This window comes from Schistocerca americana, chromosome 9 (assembly GCF_021461395.2).
Source record: "Schistocerca americana isolate TAMUIC-IGC-003095 chromosome 9, iqSchAmer2.1, whole genome shotgun sequence".
Classification (NCBI taxonomy): Eukaryota; Metazoa; Arthropoda; class Insecta; order Orthoptera; family Acrididae; genus Schistocerca; species Schistocerca americana.
This window is the reverse complement of record NC_060127.1, coordinates 23,292,020-23,316,773: the sequence shown is the minus strand read 5'-3', so window position 1 is coordinate 23,316,773 and position 24,754 is coordinate 23,292,020. Positions and strand designations below refer to the sequence as shown.

General features: G+C 42.1%; 1 non-coding gene across 1 annotated transcript; it reads left to right on the top strand.

The window, feature by feature from the left end:
* The first annotated feature begins 24,336 nt into the window (after window positions 1-24,336).
* Trnat-ugu lies at window positions 24,337-24,410 on the top strand. The gene has a single exon. It is a non-coding gene; the product is annotated as a tRNA-Thr (tRNA).
* The last annotated feature ends 344 nt before the right edge of the window (window positions 24,411-24,754 follow it).

Below are 24,754 nucleotides of genomic sequence, written 5' to 3'. Positions count from 1 at the left end.
CGTAGGGGACCGCACCGCCACTTCCCAGCAAATTAGGGACACTGTTGCTCCTGGGGTATCGGCGAGGACCATTCGCAACTGTCTCCATGAAGCTGGGCTACAGTCCCGCACACCGTTAGGCCGTCTTCCGCTCACGCCCCAACATCGTGCAGCCTGCCTCCAGTGGTGTCGCGACAGGCATGAATGGAGGGACGAATGGAGACGTGCCGTCTTCAGCGATGAGAGTCGCTTCTACCTTGGTGCCAATGATGGTCGTATGCGTGTTTGGCGCCGTGCAAGTGAGCGCCACAATCAGGACTGCATACGACCGAGGCACACAGGGCCAACACCCGGCATCATGGTGTGGGGAGCGATCTCCTACACTGGCCTTACACCACTGGTGATCGTCGAGGGGACACTGAATAGTGCACGGTACATCCAAACCGTCATCGAACCCATCGTTCTACCATTCCTAGACCAGCAAGGGAACTTGCTGTTCCAACAGGACAATGCACGTCCGCATGTATCCCGTGCCACCAAACGTGCTCTAGAAGGTGTAAGTCAACTACCCTGGCCAGCAAGATCTCCGGATCTGTCCCCCCATTGAGCATGTTTGGGACTGGATGAAGCGTCGTCTCACGCGGTCTGCACGTCCAGCACGAACGCTGGTCCATCTGAGGCGCCAGGTGGAAATGGCATGGCAAGCCGTTCCACAGGACTACATCCAGCATCTCTACGATCGTCTCCATGGGAGAATAGCAGCCTGCATTGCTGCGAAAGGTGGATATACACTGTACTAGTGCCGACATTGTGCATGCTCTGTTGCCTGTGTCTATGTGCCTGTGGTTCTGTCAGTGTGATCATGTGATGTATCTGACCCCAGGAATGTGTCAATAAAGCTTCCCCTTCCTGGGACAATGAATTCACGGTGTTCTTATTTCAATTTCCAGGAGTGTATATTATATATAAAAACAAAGATGAGGTGACTTACCGAACAAAAGCGCTGGCAGGTCGATAGACACACAAACAAACACAAACATACACACAAAATTCAAGCTTTCGCAACAGACTGTTGCCTCATCAGGAAAGAGGGAAGGAGAGGGGAAGACGAAAGGAAGTGGGTTTTAAGGGAGAGGGTAAGGAGTCATTCCAATCCCGGGAGCGGAAAGACTTACCTTAGGGGGAAAAAAGGACAGGTATACACTCGCACACACGCACATATCCATCCACACATACAGACACAAGCAGACATATTTAAAGACAAAGAGTTTGGGCAGAGATGTCAGTCGAGGCAGAAGTGTAGAGGCAAAGAAGTTGTTGAAAGACAGGTGAGGTATGAGTGGCGGCAACTTGAAATTAGCGGAGATTGATGCCTGGCGGATGACGAGAAGAGAGGATATACTGAAGGGCAAGTTCCCATCTCCGGAGTTCGGATAGGTTGGTGTTGGTGGGAAGTATCCAGATAACTCGGACGGTGTAACACTGTGCCAAGATGTGCTGGCTGTGCACCAAGGCATGTTTAGCCACAGGGTGATCCTCATTACCAACAAACACTGTCTGCCTGTGTCCATTCGTGCGAATGGACAGTTTGTTGCTGGTCATTCCCACATAGAATGCATCACAGTGTAGGCAGGTCAGTTGGTAAATCACGTGGGTGCTTTCACACGTGGCTCTGCCTCTGATCGTGTACACCTTCCGGGTTACAGGACTGGAGTAGGTGGTGGTGGGAGGGTGCATGGGACAGGTTTTGCATCGGGGGCGGTTACAAGGATAGGAGCCAGAGGGTAGGGAAGGTGGTTTGGGGATTTCATAGGGATGAACTAACAGGTTACGAAGGTTAGGTGGACGGCGGAAAGACACTCTTGGCGGAGTGGGGAGGATTTCATGAAGGATGGATCTCATTTCAGGGCAGGATTTGAGGAAGTCGTATCCCTGCTGGAGAGCCACATTCAGAGTCTGGTCCGGTCCCGGAAAGTATCCTGTCACAAGTGGGGCACTTTTGTGGTTCTTCCAGAGCACCGGCACACAGAATGCATATAGCTCCACACTACCATGCCACATCAGCTGATCATACCACCTCTACTGCCACAAACATACTGCAGAAGCCACCATTCGGTGTATGGCAGAGGGTACCCTGTATGACTACTAGTCATTTCCTTTCCTGGGGTTGGGTTGTTTTGGAGGAGTAGACCAGACAGCGGGGTCATCGGTCTCATCTGATTAGGGAAGGAAGTCAGCCGTGTCCTTTGAAAGGAACCATCCCGGCATTTGCCTGCAGTGATTTAGGGAAATCATGGGAAACATTAAATCAGGATGGCCGGACGTGGGATTGAACCGTCGTCCTCCCGAATGCGAGTCCAGTATGCAAAACACTGCGCCACCTCACTCGGTTTCCTTTCCTGTTCCAATTGAGAACAGAGTGAGGGATAAACAACTGTCTACATGGCACCGTATGAGACCTAATTTCTTGTATTTTATCTTCACAGTCCTTATGTGAAATGTATGTTGGTAGCAGTAGAATCATTCTGCAGTCAGCTTCAAATGACAGTTCTCTAAATCATTTCCCAACCTGCAGTTTGGGAATGCCCAGGGGGTTCGGAAAATTTTCAAGGGGTTCACCAGAACTTTTTCCATAATGGCAGGTTTATGCCTATTACTGTTTCCTTATTTCTGCAGCATTGTCACAATAATAATAATAATAATAATACAAACAATTATTATTATTATTATTATTTTAAAATTAAGTTAACCCTATAGTGCCACTTGTTATGTCTAACATCAGGAATTTATCACATTATTTCCACAATAAATTAATATTTACCATGAATGCCTGATTTATAGTTACATAATAACATTATTGCTAAAATGGAAATTTAGTCTGCCAGCTTCTTTGTGTTGCAATAATGCAAACAACAGTACTGTGATCCCACTATGGAGTGGTTTACATCTTTGTCAGGCCTTTGATTTTCAACAATAGCCTACTTCTACTTTCCTTGTGCAAATGCAGTAAGTTGTCAGTTGTGTATCAGGATCATTTCCATTCACATTAAAATGGATAACTGGTTGAAAAGTGGAAGTTTGAAAGGGAAACAGGGTTTAACAAAACTGCAAGTTAGTGCTGTGTCAGCAGGTCATTCAGGTTCTAGTGACATGTGTCATTCCGACAAAGGTGAACTGTGTGCAAAGAAAAGAAAGTACAACAAAAATTAATTAGGTTTGGATTTTCATATATAGGTGACGACGACTGTCAAAGACCACAGTGTGTTGTTTGTGCAACATTCTTGCTAACAGTAGTCTGAAACCTTTTCTACTTAAACATCATTTAGAAACTAAACACCCCAACCACATAAACAAATCAGAAACTTCCTGGCAGATTAAAACTGTGTGCCGGACTGAGACTCGAAATCGGAACCTTTGCCTTTCGTGGGCAAGTGCTCTATCATCTGAGCTACCCAAGCATGACTCACACCCCGCCCTCACAGGTTTACTTCTGACAGTACCTCATCTCCTACTTTCCAAACTTTACAGAAGCTCTCCAGCGAACCTCTCTTGAGTCGTGATTGGGTAGCTCAGATGATAGAGCATTTGCCCACGAAAGGCAAAGGTCCCGATTTCGAGTCTCAGTCCGGCACACAGTTTTAATCTGCCAGGAAGTTTCATATCACCGCACACTCCACTGCAGAGTGAAAATCTCATTCTGGAAACATCCCCCAGGCTGTGGCTAAGCCACATCCCCACAATATCCTTTCTTTCAGGATTGCTAGTTCTGCAAGGTTCGCAGTAGAGCTTCTGCAAAGTTTGGAAAGTAGGAGGCGAGGTAGTGGCAGAAGTAAAGCTGTGAGGAAGGGGCATGAGTCGTGCTTGGGTAGCTCAGATGACAGAGCACTTGCCCGCGAAAGGCAGAGGTCCCAAGTACAAGTCTTGGTCTGGCACACAGTTTTAATCTGCCAGGAAGTTTCATATCAGCGCATACTCTGCTGCAGAGTGTTAATCTCATTCAGAAATCAGCCTTTTTTTTCATAAAGGCTAACTAGTGGAAAAATCATTTAACTATTTCTTTATCCACTGCCACAATGAGGATGCTCTTGAAGTGTTCTGTCACGTTATCTACAGAATTGCTAAAACAGCAAAACCTCATTCAACATTGGAAGATTTAGTGCAGTCTAAATAATGTAGTACAGTGCATGGTTGGAGAATATTTCTCAGAAAAGTCAATATGGTACCATTGTCCTAAAATTCAATCAAACGCAGAATTAAAAACGTCAAATTACATCAAAAATAAAATTTTGGAAAGAGTTAAGTGCCAGTCCAGTTTTTGCGATTCAACTTGACGAATCAATTGATTGATGTCGGTAATTTAGCCATTTTGTTAATTATCGTCCATTATATTAATGGGGGTCTGCCCCCGGTAGCTGCGTGGTCAGCGCGACAGACTGTCAATCCTAAGGGCCCGGGTTTGATTCCCGGCTGGGTCGGAGATTTTCTCCACTCAGGGACTGGGTGTTGTGTTGTCCTAATCATCATCATTTCATCCCCATCGAAGCGCAAGTCACCTAAGTGGCATCGAATCGAAAGACTTGCACCAGGCGAACGGCCTACCCGACGGGAGGCCCTAGTCACATGCCATTATTATTATATTAATGGGGAGTCTGTAGAAGAGGAGTTACTGTTCTGCAGATCCTTAAAAGAGAGGAAAACTACAGGAGGAGATATATTTCAGATAACCACTGAATACCTTGGTGAAAATTCAATAGACTGGATTCTCTGTGTAAGCATTTGTTCATATTGTGCAAAGTCTATAACAGAGTGTTATGCTGGTTTTGTTACGAAAGTGAAGTTGGTATCACTGAACACTCCTTGGGCACATTGTTGCATTCATAGACAGGCTCTTGTTTCTGAATGCATGTTTGATGGATTGAAATCTGTGCTGGACAATGCAGTGAAAATAATTCATTTCATTAATGCTCAGCCAACAAATTCCCACATCCTTTCCAGTCTTTGAGAGGAAATGGGAAGCATTCTCATACCAAGTCAGGTGGCTACCTCGAGGCAGAACTATGTCTAAACTGTGTGAGTGTAAAGACGAAGTTTGCTTTGTAAAAGGCCTGGCCGTTGAGAAAAACATAGAGTCCATGGAAGATAAAATCTGGCTTGAGACTTTTGCTTATTTGCCAGACATTTTCTTAAAGGTTAATAGTTTAAACTTCTCTTTCTTGGGTCAATCATAAATGTTTATATTGTGCAAGACATGTTTCAATAGGAATCAAAATGAGTGCTTTGATACCCTTTGCGAATTCCTGGAGGAAAATCGTCTTTTTTGGACGAAAATGTCAAGAACATGGTTAAAGAACGTTTGAAGGGGCTTGGAAAAACCTTCGAAGAATATTTTCCTGCTATGTCCAATAACAGTTGGATTGCAATCCCTTTGAAGAGTCAACAGTTTTAGTATCCACATTAAGTATGAATGAGAAAGAGCAACTTCTTGAAATTTCGCTGATTTTAAGTTACGGAAAGTTGCTTTGCCATAAATTAGGTTTTGGTTAAGTTTAAAGAATTTTCCAGTGTTAGTAAATAAGTCATAATGGCTTTATTAATCCTTTAATCCACATATTTGTGCAAAAAGCTGTTTTCTTCATATGCCTATCTTAAAAGTAAGCAAAGAAACAGACTTTGTGCTGAAAGTGATTTGAGATTTTATTTAACTTCTGTGGTTCCTGACTTCAAGATCAGCGTGACGGATAGCAAGTGCAACTTTCTCACTGAATTCCAAGGAAGACGTGGGTAATTACAGTGAAAACTTGTATTAATTAGTGCAACTAGGCCTACACATTGTGTAACTTTTAAGCCACAACTATAGCAGCTTTAGATTTTAACCATTAAAGGTTAAGCTAATTTAATGTTATTAAACTTTTTGCTTGGAAATACATGTTATGCATGTCAGCTGTATGTATGTTTTTGAAAAAGGTTGGGAACTTCTGCTCTATTTTTCTCAGGAGTGTTTCTTGAAAGAATGCCACCTTCCCTCCATGGAATCCCATTTGAGTACCTGCAGTATCTCTGTATCATCTGTGTGTTACTCAAACTACCAATAACAAATCTAGCAGCTCTCCGCAGAATTACTTCAATGTCTTTCTTTAATCCAACCTGGTGTGGATCCCAAACACTCAAGCAGTACTCAAGAATAGGTTTATAGGTTTTGCTAGCATCCTATATGGGGTGTCATTCACAAATGAAACACACTTACCTAATTTTTTTCCAATAAAAGGAACACTCAAGCAGTACTCAAGAATAGGTTTATAGGTTTTGCTAGCATCCTATATGGGGTGTCATTCACAAATGAAAAACACTTACCTAATTTTTTTCCAATAAAAGGAAGTTGACTGTTCACCTTCCTTACCATAATCCTCTCCTGCTCATTCCATTTCGTATCATTTTGCATCGTTATACCCAAATATTTAAACAACATGACTGTGTCAAGCAGGACACCACTAATGCTGTATCCAAACATTATGGGTTTGTTTTTCCCACTCATCCACATTAACTCACATTTTCCACATTTAGACCTAGCTGCAATACATCAGACCAACTAGAAATTTAGTCATGTTGTCTTGCATCATCCTATAGTTAGTCGTCGTCGACTTGTTCCTGTACGCCGAAGCATCATCAGCAAACAACCACAGATTGCTGCCCAACCTATCTGCCAGATCATTTATGTATATAAAAAACAATAGCAGTCCTATCCCACTTCCCTGGGATACTCCTGACTATACCCTCGTCTCTGATGAACACTCGCCATCGAGGACAACATCCCCTTGAGAAATCTTTGAGTCATTCACATATCTGAGAATCTATTATGTATCATTGTACCTATGTCAACTGTCTGCTGTGGGATTCTGTGTCAAATGCTTTTTGATACTCTAGAAATGTGGAATCTGCCTGTAGCTCTTCATTCATATTTTGCAATACATCATGTGAGGGAAGGGCAAGCTGAGTTTCACAAGAGCGATGCTTTCTAAAACCATGCTGATCCATGGACATAAGCTTTTCCATATCTAGAAAATTTATCATATTCAAACTTAGAAAACGTCCTAGAATTTTGCAGCCAACCAATGTTAAGGATATTGGTCTGTAATTTTGCGGTTATGTTCTTGTACCCTTCTTCTGTACAGTAATCTGTGCTTTTCTCCAGTTGCTTGGGACTTTGCACTGGGTGAGAGGTTCACAATAAATGCAAGCTAAGTTAGGGGTCAATGCTGTATAGTACTCTTTATAAAATCAAATATGGATTCCATCTGGACTCGCCAAGTTATTTACTTTCGAATCTTCAGTTGTTTCTGTATGCTAGGGATGCTTATTACCACATACAGGACTCAGTCCAATGGTCGAATGACAGTATGTTTGTAGGATTCTCCTGCATGAATGAGTTCTTAAATGTAGACTTTAAAACTTTGGCTTTAGTATTGCTACCTTGAGCTGCCACACCAGGAGGCCTCAGACCCATTTACCAATTTTACATAGGACCAGAATCTTCTCGAGTTCTCAGCCAGATCTTTTGCTAAGGTACGATGGTGGTAGTCGTTGCTTTGCACGTAGGTCTTTTCACAGACACACATATCTCTATTAATCTCGGCGTGTCATCATTTGTACATTCTCTTTTGACCTGAGAGCGCAACAAGCTTTGCTTCCTTAGCATTTTCCAAATTTTGCTGCTAAACCATGATGGGTCTTTTCTATTCTTAATCCACTTACTAGACACATACTTGTCCAGAGCACAATTTACAGTCTGCTTAAACTTGCCATTAATTCATTTATGTCCATCATACTGGAACTAAATTATTGCGGTTCATTGTCTAAGTGAGATGTTAACAACTACTTATCTGCTCTTTTTAGCAGAAACAGTCTCTCAGCCTTTTGGATGGATTTATTAACTTCTGTAACTGTAGTCACTATGATGACATTATGATCACTAATTCCCATCTCTATACTGATGCCATTGACAAGGGTCAGCCTGTTTATAGTCCAGCCAAGGTTTAAGATATTTTCGTTGTGTGTGGGCTGCCAAACTAGCTGCTCAAAACAGTTTTTGGAAAACATGTTCAAAGATGCTTCAAAGGCCTGTCTGCACTCCCTGCAATGAATCCACAGACATCCCAGTCTATACTCAGTAAATTAAAATTGTCACCAACTAGTGTTGCCTTATTTGGGTATTTACACACTACTGACCAGAGACTTTCTTTGAGCGACCCTAAAACAGTCACAGTGGGATCAGGTGGCCAGTGAAAACATCCAACAATTAACTTGGTTTCACCTAGACTGTTAAATGAGATCAGATAACTTCACTTGTCACACTCAGTTTCAGCGTCAGTGGAGAGAAAATTTTTGTCAACTGCAATCAACACTCCCCCACGTATAGTGTCTAATCTGTCCTCGTAATAAATGTTCTGTGACTTACTAAATATCTCAGAGCTTTCTACTTTGGGGTTTAGCCACCTCTTGGTCCCAAGAATAATTTTAGTGCAAGAACTTTCACGAAGGGCAGTAAGACAATTTACGGATAAATTTTGGCAGTTGAAGTGTCTTTTCTCTTAACACGATCTGATGTCTATCTGCGTATCGACTGGTGAGTGTTCATTAGAATGCCTCAAACCGCCAAGTAGCCTAAATATCCACCGTTAGCAATCCCCAAATACTCTGCTTCCTGAGTAGTTGCTTCCTTTATGTAGTTCAACCCTGACCTAACAAGGGGAGTCCTACAGTTCCCAACCCTGTAACACAGGTCTAGAAATCTCCAGCCAAGACTCTTACAGAGTTGATGAAGCCTTTGGTTTGAGACCCTCCACTCAGCTCAAAATATAGGACTTCAATCAACTGTGGGAACGATGCTGAAAATTGCAAACTTGTTTGCACTCCACACATGATGCCGGCAGCCATCACTACCTCTGCATGTATGAACTGAGGATAACTTCAGAAACCATGTGACATGCGTCATTGGTGCCGACATGAGCCAGATAATTTTCACCCTACGTGCTCTTGCAGACAACTGCACCCTGCACATTCGCAGAAGCAAGACAGTCCTGAATGCCATCTGCTTCATAACATGCCTAACACTGGAGCTCTCAATAACTAGCAAGCCCCTACCTGCATGTGCATGCTCGGATCTTGCCAACCGTTCACTCACAGGCTGAACAAGCAAGTTCAGATGCCCAGCCTCCACCTCGGCTCTCTGCCTCGAGTGATGCAAACACATTACATCCCATCACTCACACTGTTATGGGGGCAAATCTGCCAGATCAGGTGCCTCAGCAGCAGAGCCCGTGGGTGAAATAATTGCCACCTGAGGTGATGCACCAGATTCTCTTCCACGGCTATACCCTGAGGCAGCAGCTGGAAGGCAGCTGACCATAGCCAACAACACGTCCAACTGTTCACAAATTGCAGCCAGTTTCTTCTGCATCCGCACGCAGCATGCACATATCCTAAAAAGACTAACTGAAGACGTAAACTATAAAAGGTGTGTCACAGGTGACAGCTGGAGCTGGACTGAGTGGCCACTGTCGGTACCAAGTGCAGTATGGTGACACCTCTAGCAGCTGTCAGCAGCTCTGCCCTCTACCAAACAACAAATTCTATGGGGGAAGTTCTACAGAAAGAGATGGCAGGTGACATGCAGTCCCTCTGATTCTTCTCCAGGTTTACCAGCTTTCCAAACAAAATGGTCAGTATTCAAGGTGCTAGCTGTATATGAAGCCATACACTATTTTTGAGAAGACATATAGGGATACAACATCATCGTATACATTGACCACAAACCATTGACTATCACCATACAACTCTTTCAACAACTGTCAACACACAACAATTCCACCGTCTTGACCTTAGCACCCTGTACTCTACCAACATCTAGCACCTGCATGGGGCAGACTGTTGCCAATTACCTTTCACGAGTGTAGATGATGTCCCTTGGTCTCAATTGCAGCATACTAAAAGACAAAAAAGAGCAGGGCTCACCAATTGAGGCCTTATTCAGCAACATTACTTCCAATCTCCAAAATGAGCTGCAATCGATTCCGTGTTCAGAGCCCAATGTCCTTTGTGACACGTCACAGCACAGGATTTGACTGACCTTACCCACTTTGATATGATGGACAGTCTTTGATTGCCTACACAACTTTGTGCATTCAAGAGTTCAATTGACGATCTGACCTGTCACCGAATCCTTTGTTTGGCTGGGCATCAGGCACAACTGCTGTGAGTGGACTCAGGCATGCCTCGATTGCCAGGGAGGCAAGGTGGTACGACACATACCAACCACCCTCACCAGTTCCAATATGTGGGCGCTTCCACCACGTACACTTAGACCTCGTGGAACCTCTGTCAGAGCTGGAGGAATAGAATACTCTCCCTCCATGGTCGACTGCATTTCCTGCTGGATAGAAGCTGTTACAGACATCTCAGCAGAATCCATGGACAGAGCCTTTGTAATGGCCTGGATATAACATTCTGGTTGCCCAGATACAATCACAATGGATCTGGGTGATCAGTTTGAATCTGCACTCTTCACCACCCTCGGCAACTTCTATGGTACGTTCTGCCATCACACAATGGCATACCATCCCCAGAGCAATGGCCTGCTGGTATGATGGCTCCGGACAATGAAGAAAGCACTCATGTGCCATGGGGGCACTGCTGATGGAAATTCTGTATGGCAAGACACTCAAACTGCCATCACAATTTCTCTTACCCACCCTCACATCAGACTCATCAGAACTCCTCACAATGATGCATCGGGTCAAAAACTACATCTCCCCTCTGTACATTTGGCCCCAAACCAGTTCACACAGAAGGGACTCAGAGATTGTACATATGTGATACTCCACGATGATATCATACGGCCAGCCTTACAGCCACCCTACAGTGGACCATTCAGAGTGTTAAAATGCAGGAGCTACACATTCAATATTGACATTAACAGCAACCCTATGATGGTCTTCATTAACAGACTAAGACCTGCATGGACTTTGTCATTGGAGGGGGTGGGGGGGGGGGGGAGGGAGGGGAGGGGAGGGGGGCAGGAGGATCCAATGACCTTCAGGTCAACAACAATTCTGATATCTCACACACAACTTGGATTGCAATCCACTGAACCAGAAATGCTCACAGTTGATGTCCATGACTTTCAACCACATGAAGTTGATGTCAAACTGGTCGCCACTGACCTCTCACTCAGTGGAAGCTACTCATGTGGCGCTGGACTCCACAACAAAACTGAGCACTACCAGTATGGTCCAGACCTTCCACCTACTACAACAGTGGATTTCATAGTGGTATCATCACAAATCTCTCTGGCAAGTAAGCTCAAGATCACCCTCCCAACCACAGCTACACCACACTCCCCAAATGCATTCCAGCACTGTTAACAGAAGAGGCAGAATTAACTATGGTTTCCACCACTTCATGCTACAGCAACCACATCACCTCCTGCTACAACTCAGGTTGTACCACCTGTGTGCAATGTCTCAGCTGCAGCCAAATGGATGTGTGGAGCGCCTGTGCCTTACACTGGCAGGTTGTATTGGGTGATACTTTGTGATTGATGTTTTTGTATTGTGCATTCTCAAATCAATGTTTTGTACAAGAATGTCTGTGTTTGCATATTACTGGTACATTCTTTTCCACTACATGAAGGAAACTACCTACATCCTTGACATCCATTTGTAGTAGAGTTGCAGAACATATTCTGAGCTCAAATGTAGTGAGGTATTCCAAATGAATGACCTTCTCTGTGCCAACCAATGTGGATTTTGAAGACGTCGATCCTGTGAAAACCAAATCACTCTTTTCTCACATGAGATTCTGAAACCTGTCGATCAGTGCAGAGGTAGGTGTAGCATTTCTTGACTCTCAAAAAGCACTTGACTGAGTACCACACATCAAGTGGAGTTTGAGACTGGATTGAGGATTTCTTGGTAGGGTGGACACAGCATGTTATCTTGGATGGAGAGTCATCATCAGATGTAGAAGTCATTTCAAGTGTGGTCCAAGAATGTGTGACAGGGTCCTTGCTCTAAGTGTTGTACATATCATCCTCACAGCAATGGCCTGGTGGTAAGATGGCACTGCACAACAAAGATGGCATTCATGTGCCACAGGGGCATATGGCTGAGACCCTTCCGTGGGTGCTCCTCGGCATCCGCACAGTGTTCAAGGGCGACCTGCATTGACTGCTTGTGGAAATTCTGTGTGGCAACACACTCACACTGCCAGCAGAATATGCATTACGCACTGTCACACCAGACTCGTCAGAACTCCTAGCAATGGTGCATCAGGTCAGAAACCACATCTGCAATTTACAGGTCCCTCTCCAATATCCACACTTGGCACCAAAGCAATTCATACAGAAGAGACTCACAAATTGTACATATGTGATACTCTGTGACAATACCAGATATTAGTAGTAACCAAAGAACTTTTGCAGATGACACAGTTATTTGTAATGAAGTGCTCTCTGAAGAAAGCTTCACAAATATTCATTCAGATCTTGATAAGATTGTAAAGTGGTGCAAAGACTGACAACTTGCTTTAAATGTTCAGCAGTGTGAAATTTTGTAGCATACTATGTCTACAATATCAAAGAATCACAGCTGGAATTGGTCAACTCATACGGTGTGAGTGGAACAATTTGGAGAAATATGAAATGGTACAGGCTCAGTCTAGGTAAAGGAGATGACAGGTTTCGGTCCACTGGTAGAACACTAGGGAAATGCAATCCATCTATAAAGCTGATTGATTGCACAACATTTGTGTGATCTCTCTTATAAATCGCTCAAGTGTGTGTGACTCATACCAAAGAGGGCTAACAGGGGATACTAAATGTACACAGAGAAGGCATCATGAATGCTCATGGGTTTGACCCATAAGAGAATGTAAAAGAAATGTTGAAAGAACTGAACTGACAAATGCTTGAAGATAGACAAAAACTATATGGAGAAAGCTCATTTGCCCAAGTTTCAACAACCAGCTACAGATGATGAATCAAGAAATATACATCATTCCTTATGTATTGCTCCCTATGGCATATCAAAGACAAGATTAGATTATTTGTGGTATGCACATAGGTGTTTAAGCATTCATTATTCTCGCACTTCAGACATGATGAAATGGGAAGAAGCCCTAGCAACTGCTACATTGGAAAGTCCCCTCTGGTTTTCACTTCACTTTGCGGAACGTGGGTATAGGTGTCGATACATGTCACATTGTTCAAAGTAACAAACTCCTTTCAGTAGGGCTATTATTGCTACTTTTGCCTCTTCCAAAGTCTGAAAATGTGTTGCTTTCCATCTATTTTTGTTTTTATGGAGGACGTCAGTTGCAGCTAGTAAGAGGGGTAAGTACAAAGGAGAGTAGAGTACAGGAGAGAATTCTACAGGAAAATGTGCCTACTTCCAGTGAAAAGATTCAGCCTTCCACAAATTCATTTGTTTACTCATTCATTCACCTCATATCGAATTGCAATATAGTATTCCAACCGTTTCGTCCTGAGGTACTAATTTACACAAGGAAAGCATCAGCATTGTTTTCAGTTTACACTTATTCATGCTTTTTTAGTCTTCCAACTGATTGGTGCTTTGTTTTCTCATAGGACTTAATTTTGCGGCATGTTTGGTTCTTTGTAAATTGGTTAATGCTGTCGAGCTGATCATTTTGTAGTTGTCCTTTTGTTTTGAAGAGTTATTCTTGTAACACTTTTACTTTGTTCAGGTTCTGACGTAAAATTTGCCTTTGTTAGTATTCGCCATGTTTGTGAACATTGTTGCTCGGATGTCAGTCTTCCAGCAAAATTCCATTAATTTTTCATTTGTTTTGGAACTTCTCATTGTGGGTCAGTTGAGATGTTGATAATTTTAATCTTCTTCCCAACATCCTTACTGCTCTTTCTGTCATTATTTGTTTTTTAAAATTCATTTCATAAGAAATGTATGTTTGTGTTGCTAAAATTTCAGATTAATCATGATTCTGATGTGATTGTGCAACAGCATCCTCCACAAACAGTGAGCAAGAGATGAACAAAAATGTGTAGCTATCCACATCAACAACTACTATAGTCCAACACCAAACTCACAGGTTAATCTCAAGGCTAGGGAGCTTGCTAGTTAATTATTTGATTGCCGTGTCAGACACAAGGGTCAGTCACTAGCATAATGATTACTGTCACAGTAGTGCTTGTATAGAGATAGAATATTATGGGGCATACAACTCACAATAAATGTGATTATGAATGAGTATAGTTTTGAGTGTGGTGAACTGCTGATACAGTAATTCATTAGTTTGGTGTATTCTGCAGCCTGATGGCCAATATTAAAATTACACAGTTTCTGTGCAAGAGGTCCAGTATGAAAATTATGCTTACTTGTGGTCTCATAATATTGCTAAAAATGAATTTGATTTGATATGATTGTTTATTGGTCCAGTTTTATCATACAGCACAAATTGTATGATTGATATTGGACAGGTCAAAGATAAGTTACAATAATACATAGTATTAGCAAAATAATAGGCAAATTAAAAATAGGTACCTATTACAATTAATTTTGTTACGTATTCAGAAATTCTCTGACAGAACAGAAACACTCCTTTATTAGAAATGCCTTTAGTTTAGCTTTAAATATTGGATGAGTAGCACTTTTTATTTCCTCTGGTATCTTATTGTGTAGTATAACACCAATGTTAATTATGCTCCTCTGATAGGTGGTTGTTCTGTGATATTTTTGATGTATGTTTGATTTCCCTCTGGTACTATAGTTGTGTACAGTAGATGAGATTTGGATCACATTGTAGCCCGACTTATGAACTATGCTAAACTGTTAATAACTGCAACTTACTAGGCAATGCATGTATGTTTAGTACATCACTGCAGAAGATGTGCATGCATGCTTGTGTGGATGTATGCTTACATGCAAATTGATTCATTCGTTCATCGTGTTCCATAGATCCCGTGAAGAAGGAAATTCTACAGGGATGTGGCACAAGTCTAGGTATATTAACAAGAAAACTGTAGAAATGTAATCCACATATTGTATTAACAATGAACTAACATTATATATTACTTAGTGCTATTCACACTTTTGCTGTCTAAATATAGTCATATATATTAGTAAGAAAGCTGCTACTTTGAAAAATGCTGCCTCCACAGTTATATTAGCACCTTAATATTTATTAGATTGCAATTGTATGTTTCAAAGAAAGTATTTTTTAGATTTATAAATACTGAGTTCTTTGTGCAGAACATAGCCCAGCTTCTCACAGATAACATTGAGTAACTACAGCCAGATGACTTGTGTGGCATAGTACATTTTGTCTGCTAGCCACTGCCAAGAGTTACGAATAAATTTCAGAGAACAACATTAAATAACTGAACATCACCACTTTCATATAAATTACATGATGTAAGCAGTGCACGACAAGTAAGTTGTCTGGAGGGATGAATGCTATGTGCTCCATATTGAACTGGTGTTCGGAGTGACATTTCATGGCACTGATGGGAGCACATTGTGATGTAAGTAACATGTTTGCAATTGACATAAATGTTGTCTTCGTGAGTGTACTTGTGCAAGTGATTAAATATGTATCTAAAGCTGACTGAGGTGGCACAAATAAAATAAAAAAATAAGAAAAACACATGATGTACATGTTTAGTTTGTTTTACAGCACTCCTCTTGTGCAGCTTAATATTCACTATGATGTACTGTTGAGACTCATTACCGCAATTCTTTGTTGTGGACTCTTTATTGCATACTTCTTCACTGTGCCATACAAAGAATTGCATCCACATCTAGGTTTGATTCAGAAAAGGCAGAAAGCTAAAGGTTGAGTCATCTTCTGCACTGCTGAAAGAACATACTGAATGTAAATGAAGCAAAGTTGCTGAAGTAGTTTTACGGAAAATGTTTTACATGTAGTTCTCAAATGATTTCAGGGAATCTACTGGTTAAAAATATTTGATTATTTAAAACTGTAAGTCTCACATAACACCCTGTTGATGAGACAGTTATTTTTTTATTGCTGGTCATATTTATTATGACCCTTGAATCTTGGTAACTCGCTGCCTGTTGTTCAAAGAATTTGCAGTGAATTCAAAGCATGAATTGCAATTGCTAATCTGAGGGAAGCAGAAATTGGCAGTCTGAAATTGTTGCCATATGTTGAAATGCATATCTCCAGACCATTGAGAGGTGAAAGTTATGTTAACAGGCAGAGAGAGAGAGAGAGAGAGAGAGAGAGAGAGAGAGAGAGAGAGAGAGAGAGAGACCCAGCCAGGATTTGAGGCTACGATCTCTGTTTTTCCAGCCACATGCTCTACTGCTAAACCTCTACACCACATGAGAACCTGGTACCACTTTCTGTGATTTTGAGCCACTGCTGCTCCCTCGAGTTATGGCTGCTGTTCACTAGGTGCAATGGCATCATTTTTCACAACCTACCTTTATATTCCATCTTAATATGCAGACAATTTGTATGAAATATTTATAAATTATGGACAAGAATCTTCCTTGTGAATCAATGTATCTGTTAGTCAAATCCACATAAAAATGCTTACATCTGTAACTGAGATTAGCCCGCATAAAGAGATGGACACAATGGAGTGACTTCAATTTATATATATACATGAGATTACAAGTATTTCTTGTCATACAGATTTATAACAAATGTTGCTATTTGCTATGTAACTAACAGAACCTTTCAGTTACTGAATATAGACAGTCAGGTCGTTTGTAGAAAGATGGGCTATTGAGATACAGGGAGAGAGCCAAAACAACAGAGCAGAAATATTTTGTTTCATTGATGTTGGACAGCTTTCATAAATTTTAGGAATGATGTCATATAATGTACAGTGTTACTTATTATTTTACTTAGGTTATTGACTTTGGTCAGATTTGGACCATCTTTTGGTCATAAAACCTGTTCAGCTCTGTATTCCACAACTGCAACAACTAATCTGTGTATTTAAGTATAACTGCATTGTAAGAAGCATATCATGTTTAGTTTGCAAGGCAGAGGGCATGTTCATTATAACATGTTATACTTAAATATAACATTTCAGAATAAATAGTCACTGCTGTTGTGGAATGCATAGATGAAAACTCTTGATGACCCAAGATGGTCTGAATTTGACCAAAGTCAGTACCATAAATAAAAAAAAAAACTAATACTGTGTGTTATACAATGCAATTTCTCAAAAACGTACAGGCACTATTTTAAAATACAATTTGAACTATCATGAGAGGTCACTATTCAGAGTATCAATGAACATATTCCACTTGAAACACAAAATTGTAGGTAACATAGCTGCTTTCCAGAAAATGTCAAATCTATAGGTTCTGTAATATTGACCATGTACAACACAGATGGTGTTGTGCTGCACTTTGCACTGATTGCACTGCAGGCTTATGATACTGTAAGAAAAGTATACTAGTGGAGCACATATGAATGAGGAATCATCTTGTGCCGATCAGGCTACAAATAGGGAAATCCACTGACATATGTGACGTTCATAAAGGGCAGAGTCTTTTGGTTAAGCACCTGGGAACGAGCATATCAGAATTGGCAAAGTTGAGCACTTGTTTGCGTGGTACAGTTGTGACCATCTATGAAAATTTTTTAAGATTGTGAAACCATAAGAGGGGGATAAGGTGTTGGACATTCATGCTTCATCACAGAATGTGGAAGTTGGAGACTTGCCCTCTCTGTAAAACTGGATAGGTGGTATCTATGACTGACCTCACAACAGAGTACAATGCTGGCAAGAATGCACCATTCCATAAACATTGTTGAAAATTGTGTTGCACAGCAGATGACCTCTGTGTGTTTCTGCATTGACCCAATGATCATCAAGATTGGACTGTGGATCAATAGAAATGGGCCATCTGGTCAGATGAATCATGTTTCTTGTTACAAGAGGTCAAGTGCCATGCCAAGATATACTGTCATCCAGGCAAACTGCATGTCAGGTGCAGGCTGATGGTGACAGTGTTATGCTATAGGAGACATTCATCTGGGCTTCCAATGGACCTGTGCTAATAATAGAAAGCACCATCACAGTGGTGGATTATGTTAACATTTATGGATTATGTTAACATTATTGTGTACCACTCAGATCACTTCATGCTTGATGTCTTTAGTGACAGTTATGGTATCTTGCAGTAGCATAACTGTCTATTCCGCAAGGCCAGAACTGTGCTTTGAGGAGCATGACAGTGAACTCATATTGATGTTTTGGCCAAGGTTCCTGTCAAACACCAGACTTTGAGGAGATGATGTTGGATCATGTTGCCAGCCTCCCAGCAATAAGCACCCTTCAACTTACCCATGAAACTCACACTGTGAAGGATGTAGTGTGGAAAGTACTGGTGGACCAAGTATTAAACCCCTATCATAAATAAAATGTGTGCAAGCATTGGGACCAACCGATTTTGAGCCACAGATACTGTAGTGTTGGCAGAAGAGCCAACACCGTGTTGCTAGAGGAGGCCGAAATGCACGCGTTTAATTACACGCAGACTGGCGTGAGGTCTGGAACATTACAAGGAAATGAGAACGTAGAAAATGGATGCAATTGCTGTAATACTTAACTTTAATCCATAATTGTAGAACATCGCTCTTGATTGTACATGCTTCATAAAATAATATCAAATGCTATGGCGCCTTGCTAGGTCGTAGCAAATGACGTAGCTGAAGGCTATGCTAACTATCGTCTCAGCAAATGAGAGCGTATTTGTCAGTGAACCATTGCTATGAACATCGGCTGTACAACTGGGGCGAGTGCTAGGAAGTCTCTCTAGACCCACCGTGTGGCGGCGCTCAGTCTGCAATCACTGACAGTGGCGACACGCGGGTCCGACGTATACTAATGGACCGCGGCCGATTTAAAGGCTACCACCTAGCAAGTGTGGTGTCTGGCGGTGACACCACAGATACACTTCTGTCAATGGACTATCCACTATAGTGCCAAACTATGTACAGTTCGTATTGTTCAAGGATGAGGCCTCATTCACCCATGATGAGTATTTGCAACATCAGCAACAGCCATTTCTGGTATGAGGACAAGCCCCATGCCACTCATATCGGTGGCCATCAGCAATGATTCTCTGTCAACATATAGGTGGGCATTGCCAATATCATGTAATAGGACCTTATTCTCTGCCTCTCCATTTGACTGGTCCACATTACCTGGTGTTCCTGCAAGATGTGCTACCACAGTTCTTGGAGGCTTTACCACTTGATGTCTGTGAAAGAATGAGTTTTCAACATGATGGTGCACCAGCCCACTTCAATGTTAAAGTCCGCGAGCACCTGAACATGTACCCTCATTATTGGATCGGAAGGAGAGGTCCTGTCCTGCGGTCAGTGAGATCGCCTGATCTCGTATCTCTGAACTTTATCCTCTGGGGTTACACTAAGCTGTTGGTGCATGAAACAAAGAAACGGATGAAGACCTGCTTGCTAGGGTTCAAGCTGCCTGTATCCTGAAACAACAGACACCAGGAATCTTTGTGAGTGTAACAGAACTTCATGAATACATTAAGACTGGCAATTGTCACTTTGAACAATTACTATGGGTGACATTTTTGTTATACTGTTTATTTCCATAATGCAATGAATATGCATTTATGACCATTGGTTTGCTATCTTAATGTAATTGAATGTGGGCCCAGTATCACCTGTTTCAATTTGACCCAAAAAGGTTTGAGATGCCCTATATTTCTATGAATTGCAATTCTTTGGATGTTATGCTAATGCAATGTACTAAGCACCAACATAAATAAATTATTTTTTATTATTATATTAAATATTTTGTTGTTATTATTATCATTAAATAGTAGGCATCTGTAGCAAATTAAAAGTGTGGGTGGCCACCAATAATACTTGTGGCAAGGGAGGGGAGGAACTCTGATCCCTCCCTCACTGGAACTCAACCCTAGATCTGCACTTGAGTTTCAGTGGGACCCATAAAACAAACACTAAGTATATTACTAGATGGAGAGTACACATTATTAATTTTAGTTTTTATTCTATTGTTCCTGATTTCAGTCCCCACCATTCAACAAGGCATTGAAATACAAGCTGAATTTCTTATACATTTACTAATACTTTTTACCTTTAGTCTCACTTCATAGTGCTATTACTATCTGAAATGCTTGTAGGTTCCTTTCTGGGACTCCTAATTTGTTCATTTGTAAAAGCAATGCATATCTGCAAAGTCAAAGAAATGTTATAGCATGTATTTTAATAGGTAATGTTTAACAATTCATGTGAAAATACTCTTCAATGGGGTGCAGAAATTGGCAAACAGAAAATTTCTTAATTCACTCTATAACTCAATTCATTCATACATTTATTCATTGTGTTCCATAAATCTCATCAAGGAAAACTTTGAGGAATGACTCGTGCCATATGTTAACAAATGCAAACTGAATAGTAGGACATGTTGTTTGGCTTATGCCAGCTGTATGTAACCTAGAAAAAAAGCATTACTTTGGAAAAAAGATGCTGCTTCTTCACTTGTATTAAATAGCTGTCTCTTACCTCCTATTGGTCACTTGATATTTACTTGACTCAAAGGAAGTATTTATGTACATCTACAGTGAAACTCTAAAAACTACTGCAAAGTGCAAAAAGAGGGTATGCCCTACTGTACTTCATGTTAGTATTTCTTCCATTCCAGTCACATATGAAGAATACAAATAATGCTGGCTTAAATGCCTCTGCAAGTTGCAATTAGTCCAATCTTGTCTTCATAGTCCCTACTGGAGCAATAATTAGGAGGCTCTAATACATTCCTAGATTCCTCACTTACTACTGATTCTCAAAGCTCTGTACATACACTTTTCACAGGATTGTTGACATCTTCCTCCAGGCATTTGCCAGTTCCAGTTTTCAGTATTTACCTAATGCCCTCCCATGAGTCAAACAATCTGATGACAATTTGTGCTGTTCAATATTCCCTGTTAGTCCTATTTGGTGTGAGTATCTGTAAAGATAGTCTTGTTTAGCGTACACTACTACCTGTAAAGCAGCTCTACTACAAACACTTCAACTATGCATTTAGCCAATAGAAATTTTCAATTCCTGAATTTAGATAAGTAAAGAATTCATAGCAGCAGTAGATAACGAGGTTCATATCTGATTGTCTTTTGAAATGGTAGGAGTTCTCCATTTATTGCTTGATTTTAAACGAGAGCTTGTCAATTACCTCTCCAACAGAGGCTCTGAACCCCAAACAAAGAGGTAAAGACTACATGAAAAATTGTTTTTTAGTTTTTATGTTGACTGCTATTTCTCTCATAATGCATTTAATTTATAGGGTGTTTATAAATGAATATCAGGGTTTTAACACTTTATAATATTTATTATGTTAAACATACAGTTATAAATGATATGTCAAATGAAAGAGCAACTCAAACAGTTTTACCAAGAACCTTATAAATGTTCAGTGTGAGCTCCATTTGTCACACGGCACACATCAAGTGTATAGCCGAGTTCTTCCCAAGTGCTGGATGGGCCGCAAGGGGCCCAATGACAGGGCTTGCTTGGCATGGCCTCCATGTTTACCCATCCTAACGCCATGCAATTTTTTCTTCGAGGCTTCATCAATGATCGTATGTGTGTGCCTTTGCTACCAGCAGACCTCCCTGAATTAAGAAACCAGATTGAAGGAGCTGTTGCTACAATCACCGAAGACACACTTATCAACGTTTGGGAATAATTGTAGACTTGATGTGTGCCTTGAGACAAATGGTGCACACAATGAACATTTATAAGGTTCTTGGTAAAACTGTTTGAGTTGCTCTTTCATTTGACATATCATTTATAACTATAAGTTTAATATAATAAATATTATAAACTGTTAAAACCCTGATATTCATTTATAAACACCCTGTATTTTAGCAAGTTGCTGAATACACATGTAACCTTCTTTGTACTATTGTTAATCTTCTTTGTAGTGATTGTTTAGTTTGCAGTATTATAAGCAAGCTTTACACTAAGTTTATGAGAAAAGGTAAGCATTGTTAGCAACAAAGGACATGATGGACATACGTAACAGCTGTCAAAATGTAAACTTTTATTGAAGAGCTCTCTGCAGAATATTTTATAATTAACTTTTAATGCCACTACCACTTTCCAGAATGAGATTTCCACTCTGCAGCAGAGTATGCAGTGATGTGAAACTTCCTGACAGATCAAAACTGTGTGCCAGACTGATACAGATGGTAGGGCACTTGCCCACAAAGGCAAAGGTCCCGAGTTTGGGTCTCGTGTTCAGCACACAGTATTGCTCTGCCAGGAAGTTTCATATCAGCGCACACTCCACTGCAGAGTGAAAATCTCATTCTGGCATTTGATATTGCTTTGCAATGTTATGCCTGGATATTTAATCGATGTGACAGTGTCAAGCAGCACACTACGCTATTCGAACTTACGGGTTTTTTTTTCCCTACTCATCTACATTAACTTACATTTTTCTATATTTAGAGCTAGAAGCCATTCATCACACCAACAGAAATTCTATCTATATGCTAAGGTGGTATCTGTTCTTTTGGACATGTCCGAAAGATACCATTGGTGACCATGCAGCTCGTTGGAATGAAATTACAATGAAATGAACACCCTTAGCTGCTTACAGGCATTGACATGTCCGAAAGAACAGATACCACCTTAGTGTATATATACACTCCTGGAAATGGAAAAAAGAACACATTGACACCGGTGTGTCAGACCCACCATACTTGCTCCGGACACTGCGAGAGGGCTGTACAAGCAATGATCACACGCACGGCACAGCGGACACACCAGGAACCGCGGTGTTGGCCGTCGAATGGCGCTAGCTGCGCAGCATTTGTGCACCGCCGCCGTCAGTGTCAGCCAGTTTCCCGTGGCATACGGAGCTCCATCGTAGTCTTTAACACTGGTAGCATGCTGCGACAGCGTGGACGTGAACCGTATGTGCAGTTGATGGACTTTGAGCGAGGGCGTATAGTGGGCATGCGGGAGGCCGGGTGGACGTACCGCCGAATTGCTCAACACGTGGGGCGTGAGGTCTCCACAGTACATCGATGTTGTCGCCAGTGGTCGGCGGAAGGTGCACGTGCCCGTCGACCTGGGACCGGACCGCAGCGACGCACGGATGCACGCCAAGACCGTAGGATCCTACGCAGTGCCGTAGGGGACCGCACCGCCACTTCCCAGCAAATTAGGGACACTGTTGCTCCTGGGGTATCGGCGAGGACCATTTGCAACCGTCTCCATGAAGCTGGGCTACGGTCCCGCACACCGTTAGGCCGTCTTCCGCTCACGCCCCAACATCGTGCAGCCCGCCTCCAGTGGTGTCGCGACAGGCGTGAACGGAGGGACGAATGGAGACGTGTCGTCTTCAGCGATGAGAGTCGCTTCTGCCTTGGTGCCAATGATGGTCGTATGCGTGTTTGGCGCCGTGCAGGTGAGCGCCACAATCAGGACTGCATACGACCGAGGCACACAGGGCCAACACCCGGCATCATGGTGTGGGGAGTGATCTCCTACACTGGCCGTACACCACTGGTGATCGTCGAGGGGACACTGAATAGTGCACGGTACATCCAAACCGTCATCGAACCCATCGTTCTACCATTCCTAGACCGGCAAGGGAACTTGCTGTTCCAACAGGACAATGCACGTCCGCATGTATCCCGTGCCACTCAACGTGCTCTAGAAGGTGTAAGTCAACTACTCTGGCCAGCAAGATCTCCGGATCTGTCCCCCATTGAGTATGTTTGGGACTGGATGAAGCGTCATCTCACGCGGTCTGCACGTCCAGCATGAACGCTGGTCCAACTGAGGCGCCAGGTGGAAATGGCATGGCAAGCCGTTCCACAGGACTACATCCAGCATCTCTACGATCGTCTCCATGGGAGAATAGCAGCCTGCATTGCTGCGAAAGGTGGATATACACTGTACTAGTGCCGACATTGTGCATGCTCTGTTGCCTGTGTCTATGTGCCTGTGGTTCTGTCAGTGTGATCATGTGATGTATCTGACCCCAGGAATGTGTCAATAAAGTTTCCCCTTCCTGGGACAATGAATTCACGGTGTTCTTATTTCAATTTCCAGGAGTGTAGTTAATGCTCACCAGCCACTTGACCATCTTCTTCTTCTGTGCGAATGCACAAACAATGCCCGAACTCTTACGGGAATCGGCAATGCGCCGCGAGTGATGAGTATAATGGGCGGGGCCACTATGAATGTAGTGCGGGACAATACGTTGAGAATGTGGGTTTCATGGGAGGCGTGCCAGAGATAAATCCCTGCAGTCGCGCTATCCTTGTGTCCTCGGTGGCTCAGATGGATAGAGCGTCTGCCATGTAAGCAGGAGATCCCGGGTTCAAGTCCCGGTCGGGGCACACATTTTCATCTGTCCTTGTTGACGTTTGTCAACGCCTGTAAGCAGCTAAGGGTGTTCATTTCATTGTAATTTAATTCTGTCTATGTCACCTACTCCTGTGGTGTACACAATGCTGTAAAATGTTCTCACATCCATCCTCGTTTAGCATTTTCTTAAGTGAAATAAAGGGACCGCGCCCTAACCATGAAGAACATACAGATACCGTAACACTACCTTCTGAGTAATTCACTATTGGCACCACACATGATGGCAGGTAACATTCTCCAGGGATCTGCCAAACCCAAACCCTTCCACCGTATTGTCACAGACTACAGCCTGATTCATCACCCTAAATCACTCATT